The sequence below is a fragment of the Podarcis pityusensis genome (genome assembly GCF_964106645.2).
Source record: "Podarcis pityusensis genome assembly, chromosome: 4".
Lineage (NCBI taxonomy): Eukaryota > Metazoa > Chordata > Lepidosauria > Squamata > Lacertidae > Podarcis > Podarcis pityusensis.
In genome coordinates this window covers 29,364,540-29,382,426 of record NC_138027.1, presented here as the reverse complement: position 1 = coordinate 29,382,426, position 17,887 = coordinate 29,364,540, and the positions used below count along the sequence as shown (strand labels likewise).

General features: G+C 44.0%; 1 protein-coding gene across 2 annotated transcripts in view; it reads left to right on the top strand.

The window, feature by feature from the left end:
• LOC308476517 (galactosylgalactosylxylosylprotein 3-beta-glucuronosyltransferase 1-like) overlaps positions 1 to 13,577 on the top strand; it is a 62,711-nt gene extending 49,134 nt beyond the window's left edge. For both annotated transcript variants that reach the window (XM_081004202.1, XM_081004201.1), the window contains one exon: positions 7,174 to 13,577. The gene's annotated coding sequence lies outside the window, so the exon portion shown is untranslated. The remainder of the gene's footprint in view (positions 1 to 7,173) is intronic.
• Positions 13,578 to 17,887: the final 4,310 nt, after the last annotated feature.

Here is a 17,887-nt window from a genome sequence, read left to right as displayed (position 1 = left end):
CCTTGTCTCCTGCTCGTGGTAACTCCAGCTTGGCAATATTTTTAACCCTTCTCGACAGATCAGCCCCTTTTCCATATTCAGCACTGAATTCCATATGGTATTTAAAAGCATGTTTCAAAGACCTTCCAAAATTAAGAGCCCCCACAATCCCAAACATCTCACGGCCCATTGCCAGATTTGAAAAGTCCAAACATCCCGGCATAGGGGGGTCAATCCAGCCCCCCATTTCCAAGCCAAACCAAACTTTTCCTTTCCAAATCTGGCTTTTTCCAAGTTCATTTGTCAAATCCGAAAACTCATATTCCTGTTGGGCCTGTTCTGTCAGGACACACTCCTGATTTAATTCCTGGGTGGGCTCCACATATTTTCCCACTGTCTGTTCAAAATTTCCCACTGCCTGTTCAAAATTTCTAGTCGAAGTCGTCATCAAATTCACCTTCTCATGTAACTGTTCCAGTAGGGCATTTGTTTTGTAGAAAGCACACAACAAAGCTTCTGAATACATTGTCCTGCAAGGTCAAATGCCTATTCCCACGATTGTAATCTGTAAACAGCTGCCGGCTCCCTGGAGTTGGTTACAGTTTCACAGTCTCCCTCTAGGGGGAAAACTTCTATTTGTTCTTGCAACAAAGTTTCCCTTTTTGAGATACTTTGTCAATATTTATTCCTTTAAAATGCGGAGGGGAACAGTGGAATCACTATGTTTCTCTTCTTTTAGCTATCTGTCAAAAACGTTTGTCTCTGGTCAATGAACTTCAAACGTCAGTCCTGACACCCCGCTCTAGGATCAGGACGGAGGAAAGTTGCATTACTTTAAACTCACTTTAAACAGTCCAAAAAAGATCCCCCTTCTTCTCCTGCTGTCGAAGGGTGGTTCCACAATTTTAAATGATGAAATCCAATCCTTTAAAGGCGATTTTCTGAGCTCTAGTTTACGTTGTCTTTGCTTTATTCTGTCTACAGAAGAACGGAAGGCTGACTTGCTGTTTAGACCTTCCCGTTCCGTACCAAATTGAAATAAATTTTTAAGATCCAATTCCTTTCTGCTCGCAAGTCCCCATTTAATGTCCAGTTGTTCAAAGTCTAAGTACTCACGGGTGCTTATTTTCTGAGTCCAAATTGTCCCAGGAAAAAGGCAGCGCTCTCCGGCAACGGCTATGCGGCTTCGCTCCACGGAAATAGCAGTTGACTCACAGCACCACGCCACTTCCCCCTCTTCACTTCGGAGCCCATTAGTGGGTTCCTTAGCGAGTTGGGAGGGGCGCTAAAGGTGCCCGCCGAGTCCCATGGTCACAGGCTTCATCCGCCTGTGATTTTTAAAAGGGTCCCCGCTTCGCCGTAGCGGAGAAGACCCATTTCCCGCGGAGCTAGTCCCTCCAGTTCAGAGGGAGTCCGCCATTGCCGATGGCGCCACCCCGGAAGTGACCATTGTGCTTTTAATTCTCAGTGACAATATCTTGATAGGCATCGAAGCACACAGGGAACGAACAGACAAGCCATTTTCCAAAATACATGGTAGATATTAATACATTTTCTAGACTGCCTTTCAAATCAAAGTGTACTTGCACAACATTCAGTTAAAATAACATTATAAAATATGACCAGGAAAGAAACAGCAACGCCGCAGGTAATGCAACATAAAATCACTTCAGATTCAAAGCTAAGGGTTTTTTTTCTTTGAAAAGCAAAGTATTAAATAAATATATATTTATCATTATTCATTCACCAGGAGCTGGAAAGATAGCAGTGTGGGCACCTGTGAGCTTCCCTGGGGAAAGCTTTCCACAGATGAAGCACCACCACCACAAAGGCCCTCTCCCTGGTCAACATCTGTCACACTTCATTCAACAGGAGCACCTCAAGAGCTGCCTGTGAAAATGAATGGCCTTAGGGTTCTGTGGATATGGGATAGTACCCATGAAAGATATTTAAAATAAAATAAAAAAGTTTCTCCCTTCTGTTGTCTTTCTCCTCACCATATACTGAACAGTTCTGGATGTTGTTTCAAGTTTTTGAAAATTCATTATTAATTACTACTACGAAAAGATGAGTGCTTCTCTCTGATTAAGTCATCCTATAGCCCTCTAAAAAAAGAACACAAGGAGCAAAAGGCTACCCATTCCCCATGGCAAATATACCCTATTTCAGAAATACTTTGTTGTTGTCGTTTAGTCGTGTCCGACTCTTTGTGACCCCATGGACCAGAGCATGCTAGGCACTCCTGTCTTCCACTGCTTCCTGCAGTTTGGTCAGACTCATGTTCGTAGCTTCGAGAACACTGTCCAACCATCTTGTCCTCTGTCATCCCCTTCTCTTTGTGCCCTCCATCTTTCCCAACATCAGGGTCTTTTCCAGGGAGTCTTCTCTTCTCATGAGGTGGCCAAAGTATTGGAGCCTCAGCTTCAGGATCTGTCCTTCCAGTGAGCACTCAGGGCTGATTTCCTTCAGAATGGATAGATCTTCTTGCAGTCCATGGGACACTCAAGAGTCTCCCCCAGCACCATAATTCAAAAGCATCAATTCTTCAGCAATCAGCCTTCTTTATGGTCCACCTCTCTCTTGTCTTACTTTAAAAAGAAGAAGAAAAAGATTGATTATTTCCCCATCTCTCTTTGGGTGGTGTATGCTCCCCCTTCTCCAGCACTAAAGTGAAGATCAGTTTGTTCTTTGTAAGTCAGGAACCTACCTGCCATCTACAAAATATTTATACCTACTTCAAAGCTCATCCTGCCCTTCATTTTAGACAGACAGATAGGCAGACAGACAGACAGATATCAGGAAACTGCAAAAAGAACAGGCAAAGTCATTCCACACATCTTGGTTTGTACAAAGTCAAGTTTTTCACTGTGTGTGTGTATAGAAATGCTGTTTCCCCCCCCCCCTCTCTCTCTCTCTCTCTCTCCCCTCCCATTCTCTGCTGCCTCCTAGGCCAACCACACATACACAGATTTCAGTGTCTCGTGGAAAAGCTTGATTTAGCCTAGCAACTGTCTGCATCTCTCTAGGGAGATCTTCCTCTCACTTTGGGAACCCCGAGGCTAAATGGTCAATTTGCAAGATGTTCTTCAGCTGTAGGATTGAAAATACTCATTTGTGTTTGTGTTGCTGCAACCCTCAAAAATGCCCTCCAGAAGAATCAAAAAGATGACTGTGGTTGCTTTTGGGGGGGTTATATAATAAACCCCCACAATAACAAGGAGTGGGGGAGTTGCTTTTCTCCCTCCTTTCTTGCTATTTTATGCAGCTGCTCTGTCTCCGTTCTACATCACTGATGTAAAAAGCTTGTTTCTGCCTGCAGCAAGCATATGTCTTAGAGCTGCCTCCAAGTTGCCAGTTAATTTTCTCTCTCCCCTCCCCTCTCCCGCTTTTCTAGGAGTCTGGATGGCATAAATAACTATCCTTAACCATGAAAGTAAAAGATAGTTGCTTACAATCCTCTTTATGATACAACTTCTTCAGATCTGGGCAAAAAATAAAATGTTCAAGCACAGGTGTTGTCCTCCCCCCCCCCCCCAGCTAAATTCTTCAACCCGCTGGGCACAATTTAGCACAGACTTAAGCAAGCTTAACTCCCCTAAAATATTTTTTTTTTTTAAATGATATTTATTAAGATTTTCAAAAATACAGAAAGTAAAGATTAAAGTATATTCAAAGCCTTATTTTCATACAGCCACTTTCCGGGACTCCCCCCTTCCCCCACCCCTACCATATTCCCCTTTCATATTGTTGGCTCCACAAGCTCTCAGTTCTAATTGAAACTTAATTTGTTTAGACCATTATTCGAATTTAAAATTTATACACTCCTCATCAATACCCCTAATAAAAGACAAAAGTTCTCTCCCCAGGGCCCACCCCATTTTCATTCCACAATTTCCCTTTTTTTAATGATAAGGACACCCCACACAATAGAAATATAAGAAATAAGAAATAAAAAGCATAATAGATGAAAAAGAGCCAATTCAGAAAAAAAAAAAAAAAGTTGACAAGCCTTTGGATTTTAGTTCTCCCCCCCCTGTCCCCGGTTTAATTTCCCCCTGACCACCAAACCATGTTATCTGCCTGGAATTCTTAAAGACCATAAATCACCTATTTCCCCCAACTCCTTGCTGGCTTTTTCTTTTTATAATAATTTTTTTTTTAAGACATTTAACTTCAAATCTTTAATAAACCTCCCCCCATTGTTCTTTCCAAGTTGTAGTCCAATTTCCTCTTGTTCTGCTGCTGAAACGTTCTAGTTCAGAAGTTTAGTAACTCTGCAGGGATTATTGTTATTCAGGAACAAAAACTTGCGTTCAGTCCCTTCCTTTCTTCAATAGAAAATTCTATTGTCTCCTTTAGCTGAACACCCTGTAGACAAAATATTGTTTCCGTTTTGCAGCTTTCCCAGAAGATAACCAGTCCTGTAAAATTCCAATGGTATTTTTCCACTTACGACCATCTTTGTAATGTCCCGAAACTCCTCTAGGGGGATTGTTGTAACTTTGTTTTCTCTAGTCCAAAAGTCCGATTGTTATCCATGTTTTCGCCATTTTGTATCCAAGTTTTAACGGATTATAGCAAATTGTAACAAATTTAACCAGCAAAGTTCTCATAATAAAATCCTCTCTGCTTTCCGACTTTGACAGCTACTTTGACAGCTGTCAAAATCTCCGACTCTTCACCAGGCTCTCTCTTCAATCACCCCGGTTCCCAGGGGGGGGGGGGTTACGTTTCCCTTCTCCCTCAATTCTTCCTCCAGCACAGTTCTTGTAGTTCCCCATCGTGGAATTCTTAGTTTTTATCAGCAATACAAATCTTTTTGGACCTTGGTTTCCCCGTCCTTGTTTTGGAAGGTTTACAGTAGGGAGGGGGACTGACTTCCTTTTTGGATCCCCCCCCGCTCGTGTCCAATCCGGAAAAAAAAAAAAATTCTTTTTTTCTCCTTTTGAACCCGGTTTCCAAATTACTCACGGGTTGTTGTTAAGAAGTCCGAATTTTCAAAGGAAGAAGTCAGCGCTCTCCGCCGGATGGCATGCGGCTTCGCTCGGCAGGGATAGCAGAGGACTCAAAGCACCACGCTTCTCCCCGGCACCCGATCCGTAGCCTTTAAAAAGGCTCCTTCACGAGTCGGGAGGGCGCTAGCGGTGCCAGCCGAGTCTCCATGTCCACGGCCTCCGTGGCCGTGGTTTTTAAGGGTCCCCGCATCGCCGGTGCGGTAGGACCCAGCCCCTGCCGAGCAGGCTCCCTCCGGAGCTCGGAGGGAGTCCGCCATTCGGCGATGGCGCCAACCCGGAAGTCCTAACTCCCCTAAAATAAATTGGCTTGAGTACGCTTGGCCCTGCGCTGGATTGTGACAGGCAGAGGGAGGCATCCAAACCTACTCAAGGGCAAACACTATTGAAAGTAATATAACCGGGATTCCTACTCGTTTTCTGTGGGTCTTGCATCAGAGCCAGTGTGTTGTAGTGAGGATAGTCATTGATCTGCCTTCCAGGAGATCTGGATTCAAATCCCTGCTCAGCTGGGCAACTTGCCTATAATTTTGGATCCATTACTTCCTTACTCCTAATTTGTAGGTATTCCAAATGGTTGGGAAGGAAGTGCAAAGAAGTGTAATGAATGAGGAAATATTCCCTTTGGATTGTTACACCACTGCCATCTTGAAAAGCCCAAATCCATCTGAATAATCCATTTCCCTTCAGTGCTGTGATAAACTTCCTCCACAATATATGTATTAGTTTCAGAAACAAGATGTTTGGTTTCCATAAAGCTGGAAGAAAGAAGCAGAGCAAATTATAACACTTCAGTCACATCCATCGCATACGTTGAAAGCATTCTTATATCACTTTAACAGTCATGGCTTCCCCTCAAAGAATCCTGGGAACCGTAGTGACCTTATTATACCTGTCACTTTCTCTCAGCTGAACCTACTTCACAGGGTTGTTGTGAGGATAAGTAAATACTGGAGAGAGACCATTTTTTCTGAAGCCCTGAAGCCCTTGAAGGAAGGATGGAGTGAAAATGTAATTAAAAATAATATTATTACAGCCATGAAATCAGTTCCAAGGTCACTTCAAGCTTGCCTTTCCTAAATGATAGCTCTCCCCCCTGTGTGAGACATTGTTTTTGAAAATGGATCAAAAGAAGTTTCATAAGAATAAGTATAAAAGATTCACGCAATCCTGTTTGGGAGGTGGGTGAGTCAGCTGTTACAACAATGCAAAACTTCGTAGGTTAGAATTACCAGACATCCCTGTTTCCCAGGGACAGTCCCCAGATTTGCAAATAAGTCCCGGGGCAAATTCCATCCCTGGAATGTCCCTGGATTTCATCTAATGTCCCGGGAAACGCAGCAGCGGCAGTCTCAGCAGCCCGGAGCAGTTGTCTCTGGCTGGCTTCAGGAGCTGCTTGGAAGTCCCCATATGATGGTGGTGCGGGGGCTCTAAAATGCAGCTTCTGGGCTGCCTCCACCTTCCCTGACCCCAGCAACTAAGCTGTGAAGGGAGGCTTCATGCTGCCTATCGGCACAGCCTCTCAACTACTTGCGTGCAAGCAGGAGCAGGGCAGGGATCTCTCAGCTGTGAAGGGAGGCTTCACGCTGCCTATCAGAGCTTGCATGCAAGCAGCCGGAGGCAGGGATCTCTCAGTTAGGCAACGGGAAGCCTCCCTTCACAGCTGAGGGATCCCCGCCCCCTCCTGCTTGCATGCAAGTAGGAATGGGATTGGGGCTGCTCTGATGGGAAGGGAGGCATCGTGGTGCCCAAGCCTCGCCACCGTCACTCTTGGCCCCCCTTCTCCGCCTTCCATGCATGACGCACCACGCATCGCTTCCCTACCACCACCATCACCACCGAAGAACCAACAACTCAGGGGCTGCCCAGGCTCATGGAAAAAAGAGATAGAAGCCTCGGAGGAAGGGGAAATGTGGTGGTTGAGGTCAAGGCGGTGGCCGCCCCTCTGCCACCGCCATCGCTGCAGCATCAACGTCCTGAACGTGTAGTATTTAATTGATTGATTGATTGAAGTGTCCCTGGATTCATTGGGGGAAAATCTGGTAACCTTATCGTAAGCAGAGATTCTACTGTGTTGATGCAAGGTGTTCTTTGACAGTGATCTGGTTGACTATGTCCTAAGACACGCTGAGTACCTATACACATTTCTTTAAAAATCCCCCCTCCCCTGTTTGTTTTGCAGGTAGCAACTGTTCTCATCTCTACACTTGCTCAGCAGCAAACTGATGCAGCAATGAAGAATAACATCCTACTTGTGTTCATAGCTACCAGCTTCCCACGTCCCGAAAGCCATGAAAGAAAGACAGAAAGACTGAAAGGAAGTGAATGTGGAACCCCAAGTCCAGTTGCTTTGTACAGTGGCCATTCATCATGCAGCTAGGAGAAATTGTTTCTAGCTTTGTATTTATTTCTTGAAGGACTTTTAAAAAATATAAATGTGTGTGTGTGTGTGTGTGCGCATGCACACGCACACGCACACACACACTCCTTCCAGGGCAAGGGAAGAAGAACCAGGCTTTCACTCTGGACAAAGCTCTTTCTGGTAACGTCACATCCTGATTTTTGAAGCTCTGCATTGTGAAGCAATGGGATGAGGGCTTCTGCAAATCTGCTCCATGCCACAGCAGTTCAAAAGGAGGCCATCCCTGCAATGGGAACAATGGAATATGCCAACATCACTTTGGGGGAAGAGAAGCTCTCAGAGTAGCTTAAAGCCTCATTCAATCTGAGGGGTTTGCCCTCCAGAAGAATGCGGTAGGGCAGTTCGTGCTTGGAGGTACATGTGGTTCATTCTTTGGCTTTGTTGAGTTCTGCATCAGTTCCCTTTACAGTGGTACCTCTGGTTAAATATGCTTGAGGTTACAGACGCTTCAAGTTACAGACTTCGCTAACCCAGAAATAGTACCTCGGGTTAAGAACTTTGCTTCAGGATGAGAACAGAAATCGTGCTGCAGTGGCACGGCAGCAGCAGGAGGCCCCATTAGCTAAAGTGGTGCTTCAGGTTAAGAACAGACCTCCAGAACGAATTAAGTACTTAACCCGAGGTCCCACTGTATATAAGATCCAAATTGACACACATGGTTCCAGCCATCTTCAGTTCCTCTTGGACTGGAATGATAAACTGAGCTAGAAAGTGGGTCCATTGAACCCAAGAGCCTCATTGTTCCAGTTTGCATGTCACAGTAAACCATAGTTAACGGTTTGCTGTGAATGCACAAAGGGGGCTGTTTCTTCTCCCCACTAGTGTATGAAGAAAACAAACCATGATCCCTTGTTTAGTGCTGTATCTGAACCAGGGAGGATGACTTGGTTTGCTGCAACAAACCCATGATCAGTAAGCCAAGAAGAAGCCTTGGGTACAGAGCATGATTTATTGGGAGTGAAACAAACCATGGTCCCTGGTTCAGATGTAATGCTAAGCCAGTGAATGTGCTTTGTTTCCTGTCATTGAAAGCTGGGAGGGGCAAACTGGCTAAGATCAGCATGTGCACAGGAAACCATTAACTATGGTTTACCATGATGTGTGAATGACACCATTGTCTAAAACTTATCAGGATGAAATCCTTGTGTGCGGTATTATTTGGCTAAATCTTTTTCACAGGAGAAGATGCTCTGATTCCAGAGCTTCCCTCTCCTTCTTCAAGTGGGTGAAATCCTGGCTAATAGCTAAGCAGTGGCTTCATGAAATTCCGTGGCTGGGAGTGGGATACTGCAATAGGTGGACTTTTGGTTAGATACAGCTGGTCAGTTCTTCTATTCTTGTGGCTTTGTAGAACTATTACACATTCTGGAACTGTCGGTGCACTTGCATGATCAAACTCAACTAACTCATTTCCTGTCCGGACAGCTATGAACTCCAACAAAACCAACATGTTTGGAGTGAGCAGAGAGTGTTCAGCCATTGACTCCAAGCTTTAAATACATGTGATGGTGGCAAAAAAATGCAGCATCACCCAGAAACAAGACTTGGAACCACTGGGGAGGGAAATGACTACTGAAGACAGAAATATTCATCCATTATGAGTGTTAAAGGGAAACAAAAGCACCTACAAGTAATTTCTTATATTTGTAATTGGAAAAGTATTGTCAGCACATCAATAAGGTTTGGGGCCAATGTAGAGTCAAAGAAACAAAGAATTGATGGACCCAAATACCTGAAAAGGTAGAATGACATGATAGCACAAATGTTTGTTTCTGTGGTGGGCTGTGCTCACAAAAGCCCACTGCTGGTGTTTTTACATATGTGTGGAAATTCTCACACCCAAGAATTAGAAGGACACTTTTTTTAGCAACTGAGCCACCCCTAAAAATGATTCAGAAATGGCAGGATACCTACTTGTTTCTTAGCTTGTTTGTAACATGGGTCTTTTCTGCCTATGCCATTTATATCAACCTGGGTCGTCTGGCGTGTTTTATGGAAAATATACTTTCCCACTTCCCCTCCTCTGCTCTTCTGAATCTCAATAGGGAATAACCAAGTTATACTCTCCATTGAAATGTCATATATATTTCATGCTCGCTGCATTACGGGGGGGGGGGAGAAGTGATGTCTTAAATTAGCAAAATAATTAGAAGCACAGTAATGAGGAAAGTATAATTTAAAGGAGAAAGAGGCTATGTGGGAGTTAAGGTTGGCAGGAAAGGTTTGTCAAGCTTTTCGATTCCCTTGCCAGCTGCTGCTTCTGTGGGAAATCATGGAGGTCACCTCATTATAGAACAAAGAGAATCCTGGGAAATTTCAGAGAACATTAGCTATAGAAAATATTTGAAGAATGGGGACTAGGGCCCATACTGAACCTCTAGCATCAAGACCAAGCCACTTTTGTTCTTTTCACTGAGAGAAGGATGAGGTCCAACTGAGAAGAGAAATTATATGAACTTGGCACCTCTTTAAGGTGCTTTTTTTCTTCCTGTCAGGTCTACTGCTGGGCTTTTGAGGGCCAATTTATATGTGGGGAAGCTATACAATGTTGCATCAAGCAAGTGACCCCACACTACGCAGGGCATTTTCCCCATCACTTTCCTTGTTGCAAATAGTCCAGTTTGGGAGCAAGGCTGGAAGATTGGGCTTGTCATGCAAGATCTCCAAATACACTTTAAATGCACAACATGAATTTGGTGGCATACGATTGAATCCCATCCGAAACTACTGATAATCTGGAAATCCCCCCCCCCCTCTGAATGTCTTTCTTCATTGTTTTGCAAAATTGCAATTGCTTTGCTAAATAACAACCTTTAGCAGGGGCAGGGAAGGAACTGATCCAGGCTGCACAGACTTCCCCAGTGGCCTACCAACCCCCCTGACCCAATTTCCCAGGGGCGGCGGCGGCAGCACTGCTGAAGAGAAGAAAAGAGTGCACAACGTCAAGCAGGCACAGCAGTTTAAATCCCCATCATGGTCATGCAGTGCCACCCAGGATGGGAATCACCTCCTCCCTGCTCATCAGATGAACAGTTTCCACCCCCCATCATCCAATTATTCAAGCTTCACCTGTCATTGCGTTGTGTGCAGGAATAGTTTAAAACTTTGCTGTAACCGTTTCAAGCCCCTACTGTGGCTCCCCAGTAAAGAGAGCCAGTGTGGTGTAGTGCTTAAGAGCGGTAGACTCGTAATCTGGAGAACCGGGTTCACTTCCCCGTTCCTCCACATGCAGCTGCTGGGTGACCTTGGGCTAGTCACACTTTTTTGAAGTCTCTCAGCCCCACTCACCTCACAGAGTGTTTGTTGTGGGGGAGGAAGGGAAAGGAGAATGTGAGCCGCTTGGAGACTCCTTACAGTAGTGATAAAGCGGGATATCAAATCCAAACTCTTCTTCTCTTCTTCTTCTGAGCTCAAGCTTGCAGGCAATAGAGGAAGGAAGGGCAGTCATGGTTAATGGTGGTAGAAAGACCCCCTTTCTAAATGTGACCAGGTTTTTCACTGTGGTTTGCGAACTTTTTTTTACTGGCCTGCAGCTATGACTTTAAGAGCAGCTTGATATGCAAAAAGAAAAAGTAGCAGCAACCTAATCCTTTTAAAATCACACCAGGAAAAGCTTCATCAGTTAAATATTTGTGTGTCATGTTGTTGTTAAAAACAAGAGTCGGGTAACTACATTGCATATCCTGTGCCTTCTTATCTGCTCCTAAGCATGCTTAGTCAGGTCAAGCCCCATTGAATTGGATAGGACTTACTTCCTAGCTGGTATGCACAGAAGTGTCACTGCCATCTAGGAACCTAGGAACCAAACAAACCCCTGTGTTGCAAAGAGAACGTCAGCAATATCTAAGCAACATGATGACCATGTACATATGCAATAGACAATCTTTATAGAATTCCTTCAAACCATAATAAGTACAAAATGAAATCTGTTAGTAGCAGTGACTACATTCTTATATGAGCACTGTTCCACAGCATTTGATATTTTCATTTATATGCATTCATTCGAAATAAGATGGAGTATGTACTCTTTTTCATTACTGTTTGTATTATAGTTTATAATTTTTGTAAAGTGATATGTCATGCAGGTCATCGTCTGTAAAATTTTATTTTCAGTTTATGAAGTAATTCTATATCCTCCCATCACGCTGATGAAGAATTCTACGAAACAGTAGTCAATATCCAGAATCACTGTTCAGTGTTGGGCATCATATTTGCTGAATACACAAAGCTTCACAGCTTGTCTTTCATCGGTACCTTGCTTCATTTAAAGATTTTCAGAGACTTTGAGACTAAAGATTTCATTTTGTACTTATTATGGTTTGAAGGAATTCTATAAAGATTGTCTATTGCGTATGTACATGGTCATCGTGTTATCTAGGAACTAGTAGCAGTCTCTGGCTGTCACAGGCCATTCTGGTAAAATACACGCCTTACTTTGCAAAAGGTCTCAGCCCCTGCATTTCCACACATGGTTGGAAAGATTCCTGTCTGAATCTCCAGAAAGCCACTTCCTGTCAGACTAGATGAGCCAGCGCCAGCTTCCTGCTTTTTGGGGACTGTTTGCCTATCCAGAGGCTACTGAAACAAAAATGCAGAAAGTGGAATGTTGGTAGGATTGTGTGTGAAGAGTGTGAAGTAGAGCTTTCAGGAAGGACTTCAGGATTCCTGTCAAGGATGGCTCTCCAGATGTTGTGGGACTACAACTCCCAACGTGCCTGGCCATTGGCCAAGCTGGCTGGGAATTGGGATTCAGAAACGTCTGGTGTGTTGCAGGTTCCCTGCTCCTGATGGCAGCCTTCTGTTGAGCCACAGATTGAAGAAGGACATAGCTTGAGGGCATGCCTTTGAAATGTCCTGGCAGCTGGATAAATAACTTCCAAAGGTCCCACTTTATACAGAGCCCTCACCTGCGTTGCATATGTGGAGAGACAGGCCAGCTTCCAGAAAATGAAAATAAATGGGACAGAGTTTGTGGCATCTTTGGCCTTGCCTTGTGATGAGGGGATGTAATTGACCAGCAGAACTGTATGAGGTAAGGTCGCATCCAAACCATACATTTAAAACCCTGTTATACTACTTTAACAGCCATGGCTTCTTCCCAGAGACTCATGGGAACTGTAGTTACCTTGAAATATAAAACAAGCCTGCTGGATCAAGCCAATGGCTCATCTAGTCCAACATTTTATTCTCATAGTAGCCAACCAGGACCACCAAACAGCATTCAGAAGCTTTGCTGCCCCTGTACGTAGTTTGTTAAGGGATGCTGAGAATTGTAGCTCTATGAGGGGTCTTCTAACAACTCTCAGCACTCTTAGCAAGGGTTCTTTGGGGGAATACATGGCAGCTGAAGTGGTATAAGAGTGTTTTAAATATATGGTATAGGTGTGACCTTGTAACAGGTATGCTACAGACCAGCAGAAGGATGCTTTCAGAACTAACAGAGAAAGGTCCTTTGAGAAGAGATAGTTGTTTGTAAAGAGCTGTTAAGAAAGGCTTCAAGCAGGCTTTGTGGCATCTCATTGGGACTAGTGGTGTAGTCCTTGAATTTCATGAATGACATTAACCTTCTGTATTGTCAAAGCAAAAATGAAAACAACCGCGGTGTTAACAAGAGAAAGAGAGGAAATGTCAACGAAGTCGTTTTGTGATGTTTGTTTATGATGGTGGGCACTTGGCTATTATTAAACATGCTATGAAAACAGCACGTGGAGATAACTTGTATCAAGGGCGGACTTTGGTAATCTTTTGCAATATGGCACCCTGTGCGAGGCCAAAATTTGGTGCCCCCAAGTGGATCTTTTTCAATGATGGATGTTCTTAATTTTGCAGCCTCTCAGCTTGGTGGCCTGTGCAGGGGCTGTCCACACTGCCCAAAATCAGACGCTGCTGATAACTCATCTTCCCTTCAGTAAAGAGGCTTTTCAAAGGAGAACTTCCACTGGTGATGATGTCAGGGCAAGACTCTGGGGGCAGAATCTAGGCCCCACCCATCAGGTGACATCCAAATTGCAGCAGAACTTGCCTACCACATTTTGAAGTATATAGTGCACATTACTACCTAAAGAAGGAGGCTCATGTAAGACCTTTCATCTCAGAGTCTAAAATGGCTTAATTAGACCACTGGCCGTTTCCAATAAAAGCTTTATTTGTAAGAGATTACACTGTACAGAGTGATTATAGTATTTGCTTTGTTTTACAATGTTAGGAAAACACATTTGTAGCAAACAGGCACTCCTTCCATAGACAGAAAAGTCCCGAAAGAGGAACCTGTGAAGTGCCCCACAAGGTCACTTACCCAGTTTCAACTAACACTCCTGAGATACACACTCTCTGTATAGGCCTCTCTAGTTCTCTGTCAATTCCAACTGCACACTGGAGTTCATAGAACTTGGAAGGGACCCTGAGGATCATCTAGTCCAACCCCCTGCAATGCAGGAATCTCAGCTAAAGCATCCATGACAGATGGCCATCCGACCTCTGTTTGAAAACCTCAAAGGAAGGAGAGTCCACCACTTCTCGTGGGAGTCTGTTCCACTGCTGAACAGCTCTTACTGTCAGAAAGCTTTTTCTGTATGTTTAGTCGGAATGTCCTTTCTTGAAACTTGAAGCCATTGGTTTGAGTCCTACCCTCCGGAGCAGAAAAAAAGGTTATATACCAGGGGTCCTCAAACTTTTGAAATGGGGCCAGTTCACTGTCCCTCAGACACTGTCGGGGGCCGGACTATAGTTTGAAAAAAATATGAACGAATTCCACACTGCACATATTTTATTTGTAGTACACACACAAAACAGGGAAAACAATACAATATTTAAAATGAAGAATGATTTTAATCAACATAAACTTATAAGTTTTTCAATGGGGAGGGGGAATACGAGAGAGAGAGAGAGGAGAGTGACCGAGTAAGAGGGAGGAAAGGAAAGAGGCATCACCTCAGGTTCTGGGCAGCAGCGGCGGCAGCATCCGGCTGCTCTTCCCTCAGTGCCCTCCAGCAAGAGACCCTCAGCCCAGCTGTGGCTCTGGCGACGGCCACTGCACCTTTGCACTACGTTTGTATTTCCACAGGCCTTCCTTGGCAGCAGCGGCTCCTCCGGGCTTGGCTCTAGGCCCGGCTGGTCCATGGGCCGGTCCCTCCCCTTTCAGACCTGCTTCACCTGGCAACCAAGGAGGAGGAGGAGCGTATATGAAGAAGGAGAAGCCGGGTGGGAAGGGAAGGGGGGATTGCGGCAGCGAACCAGTGGTCCCTTCCCAGCGGTTTGAGGGAGCTGCCACTAACTGGCAGTGTCTCACTCTCTCACTCACTCACTCTCTCTCTCACACACACCCCTCCCTAGTGCTCCTGGGTGGGATTGATGGACAGCCAAGTGGGATGGGGCTGGAGAGTGTGGTCTGAGGAGAAGCCGGGAGGGATTGGACCCAGCTGCTGGATGTTTATTGAGGATCCATTCTGATTTGTTTTCAGGGAGAGTATATGATGTTGCTTCGTTATCTCACACTTTCCAGTCGCTTTTGTTACCACAGATGTATTTCTCTCTCTCTTTTTAAAAGGTTTGTCACAGAAGAGCACCAAATATTTAATTGCACAACCTAAATTTGCCAGTACTTGACTGAATCCCATCAGGAAACAACTCCAGTGTGGAAGTTGCACAGTTTCCATGCATTCTTTTCACAAACCAGTGGCACTGGTTTCATATTTACAGAATTATAGCCATAGCTGTCAACTTTCCCCTTTTCTTGCGAGGAATCCTATTTGGAATAAGGGAATGTCCTTTTTAAAAAGGGGAAAGTTGAAAGCCATTGGAAGTTGGCCTCTTTATGTGGTCAACCTGTAGCACTGATGTAGTAAATGGCACAGGCAGAAAAGGGTTTTTGCAGTCTTCCCCCACCCTGCCCAATAAAATATTCTGTCAATATACCCAACCACAAGGCCTCAAGGTGGCTATGCTTAAAAGGGTTTATAACAAACTATGGAAAAGAAACTAAAATAGATTCTGAGCATTGTAAAATACTGAAAAGTGATGAGGCCAGCTTGAAAATGTTAAGACACAATGTACACAAATATCAAAAAATAAATCCCATATTGCAAAATGGATATCCAGTCTCGCAGAGCTGCTTGTGAAAATATGTGTATTCATGGGGAGAAAGTAGAAAAAAAGGAATCCACTTCCAATCATGCATACATTTGTAAATTCAAAGACTCTTCATGAATAACAAATTCAGTTCTTGCTCTGCCAATCTTACTCCTAAATATCAAAACCGAAACAGATGGTGCTACAGAGACAATGGCTTTATATACCGGATGTTCTTCGGTACCTCTGAAGCCAGAAGACATTATATGAAAGCCATTCCAGCAAACCCATTGTCATACAATCACAGGTGCAAATGATGTTTTAGGAAAACAATTTCAAGGAGCACATTCATATGGGCATAACACAGGCATAGGCAAACTCAGCCCTCCAGATGTTTTGGGACTACAACTCCCATCATCCCTAGCTAACAGGACCAGTGGTCAGGGATGATGGGAGTTGTAGTCCCAAAACATCTGGAGGGCTGAGTTTGCCTATGCCTGGCATAACATATTTGATATAGGTGAAAATGCCACAAATATTTTGGATACCTTTTCTACAGGAGGAGAATTGATTACTTAGATATATGTCAATGGTGAGAGGAATTTGTGTTTTGTTTTTAACTGATTGTAGATTCACTAATAGCTCAATTTGAGGGGTCATATATCACAGTGATATAGAAGTGCACAAGAAGTTAGCATCCAACTGCAACCCTGTACATTTTATATCAAGGCAATGTTGTGGTCACCCAAAAGTCGGTCATCTGAAAGCAAGAAAGCGTTTTCCTCCATTCTTCCCCACTAGTGTAATGAATTGTGTCTCACAAGCAGCAGCAGCAAATGGGAACTTGCAACAAAGTGTTGCAGTGCATGCCTAGCTGCTAACAGGCTCATGGGGAACGAGAAAAAAATAGGGGTCAAAGGAACCACAAAGTGGTTATCTCTGGAAGCTCAATAAAAGTCCATAAGACCTGAAAGCTCACAGACCTTGTCAAAATATTTTATTTTATTTTTTGCAGGGGTTGGGAGCTAAAAGTGAGTTTGTGGTTGCACAGCAACCCTCCTTCCCGAACTATAGCACTCTTCGATTACCTTGATATTTGCTTAGTCCACACAAACAGCAAAATAAGACATAAAAAGTGTTCCTGGACTTCTCTGCTTCAGGGTGTGTGCAGGAGATGAGGAGCATTTGCATGATCTGATGTTTTTCCACATGGAAAATCCCCACACGTAGAAAACTAAATGTGAGAGTCCAACCCAGCTTCCCTTCTACTCCGACAATACAAGAGTTTTGAATGTCCTGGGAATCTTTTTTTTCATTTCAGAAGCATTCATCCAAGTGATCTTCCACCTGCTGTTTGAAGCGTCACAGTCGGGGAACACATTCACCAGCTTATCTGTGTAAAGCAGGGTTTATTTCATTAAATATCTTGGGCCCTGCATGGTTGACAAGGCTTCCTCCTTCTCCCTATCTGCTTTCTGTGCTTACTATATGGTTTTCTTACCGTATCTCTGCTTTTAACCATCAGTCAATTGCGGGGAGCAGAGAAGACAGTCGCGACTCCTGCTTACGAAGAGTTCATTTCACCAGAAGGCCTTGTTGTGTGGAGAGAAGCAGAGGGACTTTCCAGATGTTTCTTTTAGCGTGCACAGATGTTGCTCAGATCTCAAAACATTGTTCCATATGGAGCTCATTCCGTTGCAGAGATGTTGTTATGCCCCCAAGCTGAAACATTACATAAGGGCAGGATATGAGTTATATCACTGGTGCTGGATCACGGCTCGTGCTAATAAAGCGCTAAAAATAAAACTCATTTTAATCTTTGTCTGGAAAGGTCCATGCACCATATGCTTTTTTGTCCCAAGCTATGCATTGCGTAGCCATATGGTTCCAAACAAATCATTTCTCTGGGCTTGTTTACGCATCTGCACAAGAGATAACTGACAATACCTTGACATTGCTATTGTGAGCTACTGGAAATGTTGGAGAGGGGGGGAAACTAGCTTGCTTGTTGTGTTACAAGCTCCCGCTTGTCTTTTTAGGCTCATTATCACGGTTAACATTTATTACTCCAGGATACAGGATAAGTTGTCAAGGATCTTTCTATGGCAGAAAGACTAGTTTCTACTCAAGTAGAATTAAGTAGGTCTCTGTTGCATTGCTCTTTGCTCCATTGAATCTGCTTCCTATGCTTTAGCAGGAGGAACAAGAATTCCCTGTGGATACATAACTCTGTACTGATGACAGGTCGGCTGGGAATAGATCTGGATGAAGGAAATTTCACATAGACATTTCATTCTGAAATTTTCTAAGACTAAATGCAGAAATAAGATCCAATTGATAGGAAATATCTACCCACTGTAGCATCCCCCAAAAAGAATGCTACTGAGAATGAGTGATGGTGATGATT